We start from the raw sequence: 8809 nt of genomic DNA on the forward strand, positions 1-8809 counted from the left end.
GCGTGAGAGTGGACCGACGCTGGAGAAATTCACAGAGAACTCTCCCGTGGCAGGGACCCCACGGTGCAGCAGGGGAGGGGCTCCTCTTCGTGAGCAGTGGAAGAAAACGCTGGGTGACAAACTGACCGAAACCCCCGCGCCCTGTCTCCCTGCCCTGTCGGTGGGAAGGAGGGAGGGGCTGGGGGAAGAAAAGGTGGTTTTTAAGGGTTTATTTTATTTCTCCTCTGATTTTGTTAGTAATAAATTCACTTTGTACCTCTAAGTTGAGTCTGTTTTGCCCTTGCAGTGTCTTCTCCTGGTCCTTAATTCATGAAGCCTTCATTAAATCTTTTCTCTCCTCTGCCCAGCTGTGGCAGGGGAGGGTGAGCGAGTGACTTTTGTGGGTGCCTGGTGTTTGCCCAGTGTCAAACCACGATGCATGGGTATATGAGATCTGACTTCTCACAGCAACGTCTCTTTGATTTTTGGAGCCATGTTCCTGTGACAAAAAGCAGCTGAGCCTTCCTTGGTTTGCTGCATTTGTAGTACAGTGCAAGAATCTTAATTTATTAATAATTTATTAACTTTAATCTCAGTTGCTAATGCTTTTATTGGGAAAACATTGTTATTCTGAAAACTTTCCCATCTTGGCTTAAAAGGTGTTTTTTTTTCTAATATATAAATAAGAAAGTGAAATTAAAATTGCTGTTGTTTACAAGTCTGCCACAGGTTTCAGTAGGCAGAAAATTCTCTGCTTCTGTGACATGCCAATATCATCAGGTGATCTAAAAGTATTTAATGGAAGGACCATCTGAAGGGCCTCTTAGAGATTTCACATGGTTGTGCTGCTCACTCCTAAGAGGAAAAAGAATATGAGTTTTTGGGCAGCAGAACAGTGCAAGGATGGGAAACCCTGACGGAGCAAAATCAAATTTCAGCATTTTCACACTTTGAGATTTGGTTTGGTTTGGTTTTTTAAATCCAGGCTGCTTCTCCTGGAAGAACAAGCTCTAAAACCTCTGTACTTGATAATAACTTTCTTTCATCTTCTAATATTAAATGACAGCATGAATAATATGCAATATCAAGTTATGAAGCATCTTGTACTGGTCATCTAATGAGTCTGCTGCGATGTAAATAAAACAAACCCAGCATTAACTTAGATGTGAAATTCACTGCAGTTGAGATAAGCAAAGCCAAAGAACAAAAGTTCTAGTTGATTGGAACAAGATGAAATTCATATCCAGATTGGTGTAAACTCTGGGTAATTAGCTTAAAACATTGTCCAAAGAAGATATGGATAATTGGGTTCAGCACTGCCGAAGATCACCTATGTTTCTTGAGACAATAAGTCTTTTGTGCTTTGAAGCTGCTTCTCATTTTCTCAATCAGTCCCATATGAGAAGGGCTATTAATCTTATAATTTACTTGTCAAAACTTGCTAGTCAAGGCAGGACAAAAGCAACAAGAAATGTGGGAAATTTAAGAGATTAATTTGTCCTGGTGGCTTTCAAGAAACCCAACCACTGTAATGGAGATCAAACACATCTCTGAAACAGTTCAGTCTAAGGCAGGGATCACATGGTAGAAGAAAATAAGCAGGGCAGGAATTATTATCTTATTTTATGCAAGGTGTCTAGAGAAAGATAAAACCTGTGTATACACACATAGAGCACTGTGCTCCAGACCCAGGTGCAATGCAGTCCTCTACTTAAAATACGTGTGTACAGAACCATAGAACACAATCACAGAATATCCTGACCTGGGAGGGACCCACAGGGCTCACCCAGTCCCACTCCTGGCCCTGCACAGACACCCCAACAACCCCACCCTGGGCATCCCTGGCAGCGCTGGCCAACCGCTCCTGGAGCTCTGGCAGCCTCGGGGCCGTGCCCATTCCCTGGGGAGCCTGGGCAGTGCCCAGCACCCTCTGGGGGAAGAACCTTTCTTTCCCTGATACCCAGCCTGACCCTCCCCTGGCACAGCTCCAGCTGTTCCCTGGGTCCTGTCACTGGTCACAGAGAGCAGAGATCAGAGCTGCCCCTCTGCTGCCCCTTGGGAGGGTGTTGAAGACCCCAATGAGGTCTCCCCTCAGGCTCTTCTTCTCCAGCTGAACAGACCAAGTGCCCTCAGCTGCTCCTCCTATGGCTCCTCCAGACCCTTCCCCATCCTTGTGGCCTCCTTTGGATGCTCCCTAAGGGCTTAATGTCTTTTTTTACATTGTGGTGCCCAAACTGTCCCCAGGACTGGAGGTGAGGCCTCTGCAGAGCAGAGCAGGACAATCCCCTCCTTTGCCTGGCTGGAGATGCTGGGCCTGATGTCCCCCAGGACAGGGATGTCTCTCCTGGCTGTCAGGGCACTGCTGACTCACATCCAACTTGCCATCGACCAGGACCTCTTCCTGCAGCTGCTTTCCAGCATCCCATTTCCCAGTCTGTCCATACACCCAGGGTTACCCCGTGCCAGGTGCAGAATCTGGCACTTCCCCTTGTTGAGCTTCACACGGTTGGTGATGGCCCTCTTCTCTCATTTGTTGTGGTCCCCCTGCAGGGCCTCTCTTCTCTTTAAGGGAGTCAACAGCTCCTCCTAGTTTTGCATCATCTGTGAACTTGCTCAGTTTCCCTTCCAGTCCTGCATCCAGTTCATTTATGAAGATGTTGAAGAGCACAGGGATGAGGATTGAGCCCTGTGGAACCCCACTAGTGACCCGTGCCAGTCTGATGCCACCCCGGTCACTGTCACCCTTTGTGCCCACCCCACGAGCCAGTTGCTCACCCATCCCCTGATGTCTTTATCCACAGGTGGGATGGACATCCTGTGAGAAACAATATGGAAAGCTTTGCTGAAGTCCAAAAGAATTACATCTACTGGCTTTCCTAGACTGACCAGGTGTTGTTCCATACTCCCATAGAAGTAAATCAGCTGGGACAAGCAGGACTTTCCCCTCATGAAGCCATGCTGGCTGTGACCCAATGACTGCATTGTCCTCCAGCTGTTTTTCAATACTTCCTAGAATAACCTTTTTCCACAATTTTAGTGGGCACTGAAGGGACACTGACAGGCCTGTAGTTCCCAGGGTCCACCTTCTTGCCCTTCTTGAAAATCAGGACAACATTTGCCTATTTCCAGTTGGCTGGGACCTCTCTGGATTCCCAAAATCACTCAAAAATTGAGAGAGGCTCTGCAATGACATTAACAGCTCTTTGAAGATTTTTGGACAAATCCCATCAGGCCCCACCGATTTTTAGGGATCCATCTGGGGCAGCAGATCCTGCACAATCTCAGGGTCAACTGGGATTTGATCGATCTCACAATCATGGTCCTCCAGAAGAGGGCACTGAGACCCCACCGCGCCATCAGCCATTCTTCGCCTCCATCTTCAACAAGAATGACTGACCAAGGAGGACTCAGTGCCCTGAGAATAAGTTTAAGTGCCTGGAATCAATTTAAGTCAGTGCCATGTCAAATCAGACATTCATTAGAAACTTGGGAAGGCAAATGTGAAATAGCTGCCAAAGAGCAAAGGCATTTCAGTACAAGGAACATCAGAATAGAAGTCCGCAGATTTTACACCAGATGTTTTAAAAAGGGAGCAAATTATCACTATCAAGAAAATTCTTATCCATATGTGTGAAAATGGATAACAACAAGCAAAAACATAGGAATGATATGTCTGAAGCATCATACAAGATGAGATTTGAACAATACAATGAGTCATGAGAGTTTCTTTGCAGAAGGGCTACCAGCACTCAGTGAGGTCTCTGATTCTCAGATTCTGATCTGAGCTCCTGATCCCTCCTGAAAGCAGCCAGCTTGGTTAAACAGGTTATATCTGATTAGTTCTTGCTTTTGAATGGGAGTAGATGTAACAAATATCCCAGAAATACCAGGTTATGCACATCTGTCTTTGCAAAGGTCAGTGGAAAGCAGTTTAAGACCTTTATTATTTCAGTGGCACATCCCCTGCTACTGGTTCTGCAGGGCTGCACTGCTATAAAATTATTTTTTTTTCTGTGATAAATAATGGAGAAGACAGGCATGTTTGGAGACCATTCAGAGAAACCCCAGTGCTGGCAGTGGGAGAAGTGATGCATGGAGTGAAAGTGAAACCAACCTGATTTATGCTTTTGAGTAAAATATTCTGAGTTGTTGCATTGCATTTTGGTGTAATAATGCTATAGCTCAGGAGAATGTCTTACCTTTAGGCTCGAGAAGTCTGGTGTCCAAATGGTTGCTCTGAAAGTCTGTGAAATCAAAGGATGCTGTTTCACTGGAAGCAGTCAAAAGGACTGAAATCCACGCAGCTACAGGTTGGCACGGGATTTACTGCTGGGTTTATGCAACATAAAAACCCCCAACCTCCCACTCCCTGATATTCTTGTTCCTCTTTCCCGATCTTCTCTCATTCCTTTTCATTGCTTGGAAATTCATAATGTTAGTTTTCTTTCGCTCTAATGATGATATGAAGTATTGCAGCCAGATTTGACTTTATTTCTTTACCCATCGCCCTCATTTTTAGAACCTTGTGGCCAATATGGATAGGATTTTGTTTTGCAATTTAAATACTTTAAATCCCTGAGAAGAGAAATAGAGGGAGTATATTGATGATGGGAATACTGAAAATGTCGGAGCTTTTGCATTGGAACAATTATAGGCAAAGTATTTACTGAAAAGCTTTATCCAAAAATGCCTTTCATTATGCAATTTAATAATGGCAACTGCCTGTGAACAGTTAATGCTAACCTTCTTTTACACTTTCATACTTAATCAGGAAGAGTTTTAGCAGAAGGCTGAATGTTTCAAATTTGTGTTCTAAACTTGTCTGACCTGATCCTGCTTCCATTAAAAAAAAAGGAAAAACTTTAGAGGATGTGTTCTTAGTTAAACTAAGTTCACTTGGCTGAAGAATAAAGGCAGCAAGAGTGGAGCATTAGGAACAATAAAGGGAAGAGAGGGACAATGGTAACGTGAGCTGAAAGGTGGCAGATGTACTTTTTATTGTCAGTAATGTTTTCAGGACTTTAAACTGTAAATGATTTTAGGGAAGGAATTTCCATTACTCTGTGAAGTACCTGCTGTATTTCTGATCACTGCAGAACCTGGTGCATCACTACGTCTCAAAATGTCAAATATCTTCACTATGTATGTGTTGAGCTTTTGATGGGATATCCTTCCTTTTCAGATGAGGGTGAAAGAGCAGAGGAGGCTGCTTTTCTGCTAAGTTCTTTATTTCATAGTCTCATAGCTTTCTGAAGGCAGAGTTCGAAGCGGGTACATGATAAGGCCAAGCAGCAACAGAAGCAGCAGCAGGCAAACAGCAAGCAGAAAACCACTGCTTCTTCTTTTTTCTAAACTTACAGAAGTGTGGATTAGATTTGTTAATTGACCAATAAGATTAAAACACAATTCCAGTTTTTCTTAACCCATCCTGGTCTAACAGTCGTAAGCCTTACACAAGTGTTACACAGGTATTACACAGATCTGCATATACAGTTTCTATCAGCTCTTATTGTTTATGTGAACACTCCATCTAAAAAAAGTGAACAGTATAATTCTATCTATATTTTGCCTAAAGTAAAGAATTCTGTGAAAAGGTAACACTGCTGCAGCAAGAACTGTGTTTAAGGTCTCTGCTGCAGCTTTTCAATGTTTAAGGCACTTAGCATATATTTCTACTAAAAGTTTAAAAATCTATCTTTCTATTTCACTTTGGTGTGACTTCATGTACCTCAGCTTATCCAAAAGTTTTAATTCAACCCCTGTGCTTTGGCTTTCCTCTGGGCCTGAGTCCAGAGGAACTTTCACTCCAACATGTATGTGTATTCTACAGATAGAAAATGACCTTTCCTAGGTGCTTCAGCATTTTACATTAAATTCTTACATTCTTTGCACTTTAAGTTACAGGCTCTAATGGTTGTCATGACCACCTCATTAAAAGCAAACCAACATTTTAATTAAATAGCCAATTTACACCCAGCATTCATAGGTTTGTTAATTCATGTTATGTTCATAACATTTTTCATCTCTTAGTGAGTTACTGTGCTGTGAGGGATGTATCTGAACATTAAAACAGGCTACACTGTTGGAATCTTGGAATGTCCTAAATCAAATTTAATTGTTCTGCTACAGCCATAATCTAACTAATCACAGAAAAGGATTTTAAGGACCCCATAATATTCAGTAAGGGTTGCCATTTTTTCAGCCTCAGACATTTCTCAGTAGTACTGCTGTATGTTTTGAGATAAATCACTACTTTTTTTGTTGCAATGCAGTTTGAAATGCAGGGGGAAAAATCCACTACAAAACCAGCATTGCAATACATTTGTCATTTTAAAAATTATGTTGGGTTTTACTTTCCTACCATTTAAATATTAAGATACTGGAAACAAAGATCAGTGGTCTAATTGCTCTACCAAAAAAAAGAAAAAAAATCTGAGCTTGCCATCCTCCTTCCCCAAATGGAGCGAAAGAAAAACTTGCTAGAATTAATCTGAAAGTGCAAAACTTGTTTAGCATTTGTGCCACTAACTGCGTGGGCGTGAAACCCAGCAGCTGATTTCGAGACCGAAGCACTGAATTCTTCAGATATTCAAAACCTCCACTTTCTTATTTTCTATACCAGAAAAGCAATGGACATCTGGTCCTTGTTAATGCTGTCACTGTGTTTACAGGTTTCAGAATTCTGTGAAGGTCCTAAAAACATCTGGTATAAATCTGAAAATATATGATGATGTACCACATTAATAAATAAGAATTGCTGGTACAATAGCAAAAACATTTTGTAAGTGATTTAAAACAACCCAACTTAGCTTTCAATGAAATCTCTCCTTAAACAGACTACTAAACTCTCCACAGTGAAGAAACTACTTATTCTCCCCTATAATATAAGGAATTTATTTGAGGCTGGTGCGTGACAAAATTCTGTAAGAAGTATGTTTCATATGAAAAGATGTTTATAAACTTAAGCTGTCCAATTTCTAAAGGCAAACTTATAATTTAAAAAGCAGAAAGAAAACACTATCTTGCTGTTCCGGTTTGGCCAAATTTAGAAATATATCCTCGGAGAGAAGGCACAACCACCCCTCCCCCACCAGGTTCGGGAAAAAATAAATTTTCCTCGAAGGAAAGTGAAGGAGATAAAACTATTTCTTTAACAAACACACGGGAAAAGGAAAATAATGCTAAATAATAAAATCTCTCACTGTGGAGAAAAAACCTGGGAAACTGTTAGAGTCCTCCTGTTGGTCTCCTCGGAGCTGGGGCTTGGCGCAGGGCCAGGCCCTCTGCGCTCGGTGGAAGGTCCTCCTGATGTGTTCTAATATTGTAGCAGTCCAGTGGAAAAGGGAGAAAGTCCGAAATTCCAGGGAAGGATAAAATAATTCAACTCTCTCTCCGGAGAAAAAGCAGCTGAACAACTGGCCAAAAAACCTGTCCTCGGGAAAACAGCAAGCTGGGTGCTTCCTCCCTCCCCTGCCACAGCTGGGAAACAAATTGCTATGTGTGTGTGACCTTGAACAAGCTGCAAACTGCTTTGAAAAAGTTGTGCTCAGTTTTTCCTTCCCCCTCTTAGGCTCAGTTTAGAGGTATAGAAAGGCACAGAAATTAATTTCTGGGCATAGGCAGCGATATGGGATACACATCATAAGGTCACCCCAAGACACTTGCCCATAAAGGAGATTTGCAGAAATTAATATTTTCAATTTAAAAAAAACCCCTTTTCTCCTTTTTTAATATATTCAGTTTTTATTTCACAAAAATTGGAGAGTAGTTATAACCTTCAAGTTTCAACCAAACTCTGCTGCTATTTTAAACATAAAATATATGTATCTATTTATGCCTACATATAAGCAGAATATTTAAACTATAGATTATTCTGGCCCCTGTATTTTTGTTTTAGCTTTCTAAAGAATCCATATCACATCTAGAGTTCTCACTGGAGCTGCATCTTCTGAAAATACTTTGTTGTAATTTAAAACAATAATGAAAAATATAAAATCATTAATAACTTATGAATAAAAGCAAAACATCCATTTACATCACAAAGAATTTACTCACCCCGGAAATGTAGCTGAGGAAACTCTACTTCCAGCCAGACTGGAATGTCATAAAGGTGCTGTACATTGACTGGCAGTTCTGGCTTTTCTCACAGCAAGAAATTCCACTGCAAGTCAGGTGAAACTAATCCTACCAAATCCTTTGATTTATCTAGAGCTTCTTAGGTGACAGCTTTTAAGGCCTTTATCTAGATTTATTTTTCCTGAAAAGGAGCCACCAGAGCAAAGGAGGGAAGGGAAGAGCTGTGAGAGCGTGAGGGCTCCTAGAACTGCAGTGTCAGCCCAGGGGATGTGCTCAGTACATCTTGTTTAGCTGCATTAGAAATGAACCTCCAAGTGCATTTAGCACATTAACTTTCTCGTAGGCCTTCCTCTGGCTGCACTTTGAACATCCTGGTCTGGACTCCTGTTTTTATAAACCAGACATGAAGTGAAGGAGGGATGTGAGCAGTCTTGCTTATACTGGATATCCAAAACATGTTGGCAGGGGCTGTACTTTGGAAGAGTTGTATTTCTTTCTTCCCTCTCTGATCTGATGGCAACTGGGAATACTGCTGTCGGTTCATCCCATCCTTTAGTTATGCAATAGAGATTTGCACATCAGGTTATTAGGGCCCAGGAGACCCACCCACGGGCACTCCTGGGGAAACAAGAAACTTCTGACTTAGTTCTGGTTTGTGGGTTGTGTTACTTGTTTTGTGCCTTTGGTGCTGGCAGCTATCACATGTTGAAAGCAAAGCCCCATGACAAAAGGAAGTCTATTGGTTTGGCACCTT

The 8809-nt window shown here is 41.9% G+C and overlaps 1 protein-coding gene across 1 annotated transcript in view; it reads right to left on the minus strand.

Moving 5' to 3' along the window:
• The window catches only part of ASIP (agouti signaling protein), a 36265-nt gene extending 27667 nt beyond the window's left edge, over positions 1-8598 (minus strand). Inside the window, 2 exon segments of the mRNA XM_008637482.2 lie at positions 4179-4223; positions 8035-8598. The gene's annotated coding sequence lies outside the window, so the exon portion shown is untranslated.
• Positions 8599-8809: the final 211 nt, after the last annotated feature.

Source organism: Corvus brachyrhynchos, unplaced genomic scaffold, assembly GCF_000691975.1.
Source record: "Corvus brachyrhynchos isolate BGI_N302 unplaced genomic scaffold, ASM69197v1 scaffold427, whole genome shotgun sequence".
Taxonomy (NCBI): Eukaryota; Metazoa; Chordata; class Aves; order Passeriformes; family Corvidae; genus Corvus; species Corvus brachyrhynchos.